The 6,000-nt window shown below is 48.0% G+C and overlaps 1 protein-coding gene across 7 annotated transcripts in view; it reads left to right on the top strand.

Moving 5' to 3' along the window:
• Nucleotides 1–1,386: 1,386 nt before the first annotated feature.
• Nucleotides 1,387–6,000, top strand: part of STRADA (STE20 related adaptor alpha) — a 29,211-nt gene continuing 24,597 nt past the window's right edge. For 3 of the 7 annotated variants that reach the window (XM_032616329.1, XM_032616330.1, XM_032616328.1), the window contains exon 1: nt 1,393–1,495. The gene's annotated coding sequence lies outside the window, so the exon portion shown is untranslated. Of the gene's footprint in view, nt 1,496–6,000 lie in introns of all 7 variants that reach the window. The other 4 variants (XM_032616332.1, XM_032616337.1, XM_032616334.1 and 1 more) reach the window with 4 other exon arrangements.

Raw genomic sequence — 6,000 nt, 5'->3', positions numbered from 1 at the left:
GAGATCCTGAGATGCACTGGCAGAGTTCACATTCAGTTTCGGCATCAAATATCCATCGGTCCCTGTCTGAATGGAGCGAACTTCTTCCCCATCGTGGAAGTGAGACCAGTATAAATCCGTGTCAAGGGTCGTAGCTGGGAAGGGCGAGTGTTCATTACCTGATGGCGTATATCCAGTTTTGGATCTAGCCCACCCCACCCCCGTGGGCGGAGTAAGTCACTGAAAAAAAAAAAAAAGCAGTGTCGGGGGCTTCCCTAGTGGCGCAGTGTTTGAGAGTCCGCCTGCCGATGCAGGGGACGCAGGTTCGTGCCCCGGTCCAGGAAGATCCCACATGCCACGGAACAGCTGGGCCCGTGAGCCATGGCCACTGAGCCTGCACGTCCGGAGCCTGTGCTCCACAACGGGAGACGCCACAACAGTGAGAGGCCCGCGTACCGCAAAAAAAAAAAAATCAGTGTCGCAGAAGGAAGCCTTGCTCCATCCCTTACTGCTTCATCCTTTCTCAAGCCCTGCATGCCTTGGTTTAGGCTAGCTTCCCCAGCAAGGCAAACCTGACAGGTTACTGCAAACAGAACATGTCTCTCAGAGTTGTGGGTAAGGAAGGATCCAGGACCAAAAATGTCCAGAGGGGGAAAAAAAGATAGTTGAGATATTTTCCTCCTTTTACCTAAGGTGGCACAGAGAAAGGGTGGGATTCCCCTTTGTAGCTTGTCAGTCTTGTGCCCGAGAGGCCAAAGTGAGGGGCATTTGAGATATCTTCAAGGAAACTGCGAGGCTGATTTTTCCACTGAAGTCCTACCACACGAAAGGAAAAAGAACTTTAAAGTACTCAAAGTAGCCACGTCAGCAGCCAGTGTTGGTTTGCCTTATTCTAGTCCCCTTGACTCTACTGAAATCATCCCACTGCCTTCCTGCTTTGGGGATGGAGGCTCTGGAGAGCCCTTTTCGGACCCCAAAGGCCACACCAACGACAAGCTAGGCCTTTGGCTTCCACACGCGGGGGGGGGGGGTAACGTGTCCCCTCCGTTGGAGACCGAATGCCCTCAGGTATGCGCAGCGCGTAATGAGGTAACTCAGCACTGGAGAACCGCTCTCTGATAGGCCGCTGCTGAGGGCCGACCGCACCAGCGGAGATGCGGGAACCAGGAATAGCTTCCGCACCTGCCGGGCCTAGCGGGCCGGGTCGGGCCTTCCTCTCCTGCGCGGGGCGGGGCGGGCCTTCCTCTCCTGCAGGGGGCGGGGCGGCGGGGGCGGGCGGGGCGGGGCGGAGCGGGCGGGCGGGGCGGAGCGGGCGGGCGGGGCGGGGCGGGGCGGGCGGGGCGGGGCGGGGCGGGGCGGGGCGGGGCGGTTCTCTACCAGCCCTCCCCGGGTCCCTCTACTGCGCATGGCACGTTGCGTACGTCCCTCCCAGCAACTGGCCTGGCGGCAACGCGGCCTTAAACCAAGGAGGCGGAGCTGAGATTGGGTCAAGACTGCTTGCTAACTCCAGGACCAGGTACCGGGCTGGCGGGGCCGCCTGGTGCGCTCCAGGGATCGGTCCCTCCTGCCCTGACGCCGATTCCATCTCCTCGGGGGCGGGCCTCCGGCAGAGCGGCCATCCTAAGCTCCCCCTCGCCTTCTACGGGCCCCTTTTCACCCGAATTCTCGATTCCCTTACTGAGGGGCTGCAGCCCGAGAGTAGAATAGGCTTGGGCCTGGCCCGGAGACACCGGAGCAGAGTTGTCGGGCTCCCTCTCCTCTTCCCCCCTCATTTCCAGGTGGGAAACCTGGGGCCCAGGTGACAATTTGTCCTGATCTAGCAAAGAGGAGGCATATCCTAGGCTGCCCTCTCCCCGCATCCCCCCACCACATCCCCATCTCATCCCAGGCTGGATAGCTAGTGGGTCAAGCCCTCGTAAGGACAGAGATCAGATACTCCCTGAATCAGCCTAAACGGAGCTTCTGATTGTCTTGTTTTCCAAAATGTTTAAGTGCCCACAGTAGATTGGGGTGGAGATGAGGGGCGGGGGTAGGGAGGTGAGCGAGAGAGAAGGGGTGTGGTTAAATAAAATTGTTCAAGTTTTCAGGAAATGGGGAAATAACTTCTATGCCCAGCCTTCTGCTAAGATATCCTAGTATATTCTAACTTGACTTCTCCCAAAAGAGCAAAAGCCGTTCAAATTGATTCTTTTCTTATTGTAATATCTGTTGGGGTAGAACCGTATTCCAATATGTATTTGTGGCATTAAAACAGTTTTTCATTGATTGATGGATACTTTTCTTTAGAGACCCCCAAGACTGTTTCTTGTCCCTGAGAGTTGAAGAAACCAAATCTTTCCTGATTTTCAAATCTCCTCAGGCCAGGAGCCTATTCAGCCATATGTTAGTGCTGAACGGGTTAAATCTGTTGCCCCCCCCCCCCCCCACCCTTTAACTAGGTTTCTTAGAGGTATTGTGGCTCAAAGGCAGTGTTTATAGTTGTCATCACAGACATGGAGGAAGTTTAGAAAATCAGTGACAAAAATAGGGAAAAAAGGAAAAATCAAAGTAAATGAATCTCCTTTCTATACCACTTGGCATCTGGTCAACCTCATTGTCAAATCAGGTGATGCTTTTTCAGTCATTATATCTTTGCACACACAGTCTTGACACTTCTCCCTAAGCTTCTCTATTATCACTCATGGTTTCTAGAGCACAGGCTTTGGAACAGACCTAATCAGTCCTCCACCACTTGCCTGTGTAACTTTGTTTTTTTTGTTTGTGTGTTTTTTATTTTTTGGCCATACCACACAGCTTGTGGGATCTTAGTTCCCCAGCCAGGGATCGAACCTGCAGTGGAAGTGTGGAATCTTAACCACTGGATCACCAGGGAAGTCCCATGCCTGTGTAACTTTGGGCATTTAACCTCTCTGAGTCTTAATTTCCTGATCTGTAAAATGAGGATCTATAATACTTGCTGTGAGCTGATCTCCATGAAGCATTTAGCACAGAACCTGGCACATACTAAGTTCACATAAGTGTCTGCTGCTTTTATTATTTTTACCATTATTAATTTAACAGATACAGGAGTGCCAATATTAAGTGTTAGTCACAGTAGCCCCTGGGAATGCAACAGTGAACGAAATGCGTTCCCTGCCTTCACAGAGTCTCTATTCTAGTGGAGGAAACTGATAAATAGGCAATTAAGAGAGTGGTAGGTATAAGGGTTGAATACAGAGGCCAGACATCTAACATGGGTAGGGAGGGGCGGTCAGGGAGGACTTCCTGTAGCACAGGACACCTGAGATGAGTAGTGAAGGACAGGTAAGTAAAAGTTAACAGATTGGGAGAGTGTTAGTGGTCCACAAGGGGAAGCAGGATCGTTAAAGTTTTTCCTTTGGGTTCCATTTCCTACCTGCCTTTCAAGCTGCATGTCCTAAATATGGACCTCTTCCAAGGCTTACTTCCCAGCTTTCTGCTTTTGTCTCACCATTTTCTTCTTTAGTGAATTTTTGTCGCTCATATAGCTTTAGCTGCTAACTTCCAAGTCCACATAGCCATCTCTAACCCCTCTTTTAAGCATCAGTCTTTTCAGTACTTCTCTAACTGAATGCTATTTCTACTTGGGGTATATAACTGTTTTCTCAACCTCAGTATGACCTAAAAACTCAAACTCATCTTTCCACCAAAACTTCCATCTCTGAGCTTTCCCATTTTGTCTTTGACACGCTACTCATTTCCTAGTTACTTGGGCACATACAAAAAAAGTCGGAGCCATCAGAGTTGTTCACAGTTAGAATGGGTTTCCTGATTAGGTAGTGAGTCTCTGGCATGAGAAGTTTTCAAGCAGAGACCAGATAACCTTATATTCAGGAGGTTTTTTTGTTTTGTTTTGTTTTTTTGCGGTTCGTGGGCCTCTCACTATTGTGGCCTCTCCCGTTGCGGAGCACAGGCTCTGGACGCGCAAGCTCAGTGGCCATGGCTCACGGGCCCAGCCGCTTCGCAGCATGTGGGATCCTCCCGGATTGGGGCACGAACCCGCGTCCCCTGCATCGGCAGTCAGAGTCTCAACCACTGCACCACCAGGGAAGCCCCAGGAGTTTTTAAAAGCAGTTCTTCCAAAGGGTGGAGGATAGGCTCGATGACTTATGGTGTACTTACTAACTAAATTTCTTTATTTTTCCTTCTCCCTATCCATCCATTTCTTAATATTCCCTCTGCCACAGGCTCTTATCACCACAGATGTGGTCCAGTATAATTGTATTCTAATTGGCCTTCCTTTTCTGGGTTATTTTCACCTCCCCCTCTCCTATCCTTTTGCAGATTAATATTCCTTAGAATGTTCCTTAGAACAAGGCTTCTCAAATGTCAATATGGTGGTCCACAGATCAGCCACATTACCATGCTATGGGAGCTTGTTAGAACTACCAGGCCCCACTTCAGACCTTCTGAATCAAAATCCGCATTTTAACAAGATCCTCAAGTGATTTACATGCACAGTAAAGTTTGAGAGACACTACCGTAGACCACTGTTCTGTGTTTGTCACCTTTCTGTTCAAAACCTACAGTGGCTTCCTGCTGCCTGCTGAATAAAATCCGTGCTCTAGCATGCGCTTATTAAGGCCTGTTAATTGTTCTCATATGTGTGGAGTTCTGCTTCTGTAACCGCCCTCACATTAATTGGAGAGTATATGCAAAGTGCTGAAATACTGCTCGGCACATTTGGTCAGTCCTTCAGTATTACTGTGTGCCTCCTCTGTGCTAGGCGCTATTCTAGAAACCAGGAGATACACCTGTGGATATGTAAGCACTAAATAATCAGCAGCTAATACTATTTTACGCTTGGAATTCCCATTTTCTTTAAGCTGTTTGACATTCAAGCCCCACCTCTTCAATGAAACTATCCAGGTCCACCTAGCTAACTGTAATCTTTCCCTTTGCTGAACTTCATAAAGTGTTGGCCATTTCTACTTTTGCATTCCCCAGACCTGCTGAATTAAAATTTTTGGAGGTGGGAGTTTGGGCGGGCATCCATAGATTTTTCTAACAACAGAAATGAATTTGAAACACATCCTGATTTGGGAACCAGTGGTTCAGATCATTAGAGAAGCTGTTGAGGTGGCAGCCTAGAACCAGTTCTTGGGTCTCTCCGATTGGGCAGTTGTATTTGTTTCTACAGTGTCTTGGAATTGACTTTATTTTCTATTTCCAGTATTTTTTCCAGAGCATAGATAATTCCTTCTGAGGATAAAAATCATCTCTTTATCTACATTAATATTCTCTTTTCTTTCTGTTGTGGACTACAGATGGATATGGATGTTGTCTTCTCTTAAATTTCTTTGGCTTGATGCTTTGTGTTTAAGGTTATTAGACAATGTGCCTTCTAATAATCTTTTTTTTCCAAATTCAATCTATATTTTTACTATTTCGTAGCAGGATAAATTATTATCAGCATGGTGGGGTGGGGCTTCTATACGATCAGTGTTGGGGTGAGAATAAATGCAATTTGGTAAAAATCTATAGATGACTTTGAAAGGCCTCCTCACTCCCCTGGATTGAAAACCATTGCTTCGATTCCTCTGAAGCAGTTCTAAGGACTTTTAGATTCTGTGTACCACACTAAGTCCCCACCCCCATTGCTGTACCACTGCCACAACCCCTCACAACCTTACCCAACCTTAAAGAAAGAAGGGAAATGTGGCAGGGTTTTTTCTAGATTCTTCAAAAGCATTTCTGAGTATTTATTTTAGTCATTTTACTTTTAAAATCAACTTTATTCAGATGTAATTCACCTATAACAAAATACACTTTTTTTTTTTTTTTTTTTGGTTTTTTTGGCTGCGCTGGGCCTTCGTTGTGACATGCAGGCTTCTCTAGTTGCGGCACACAGGCTCTAGCGTGTAGGCTCAGTAGTAGTTGCAGTGTGCGGGCTTAGTTGCGGTATGTGGGATCTTAGTTCCCTCGCCGGGGATCGACGGGCCCCCTGCATTGGGAGCGCAGAGTCTTAACCACTGGACCACCAAGGAAGTCTCAAATACGCCT

Source organism: Phocoena sinus, chromosome 20 (assembly GCF_008692025.1).
Source record: "Phocoena sinus isolate mPhoSin1 chromosome 20, mPhoSin1.pri, whole genome shotgun sequence".
In the NCBI taxonomy this organism is placed as follows: Eukaryota; Metazoa; Chordata; class Mammalia; order Artiodactyla; family Phocoenidae; genus Phocoena; species Phocoena sinus.
The sequence above is the reverse complement of the archived record's forward strand: the minus strand, read 5'-3'. Positions and strand labels throughout refer to the sequence as shown.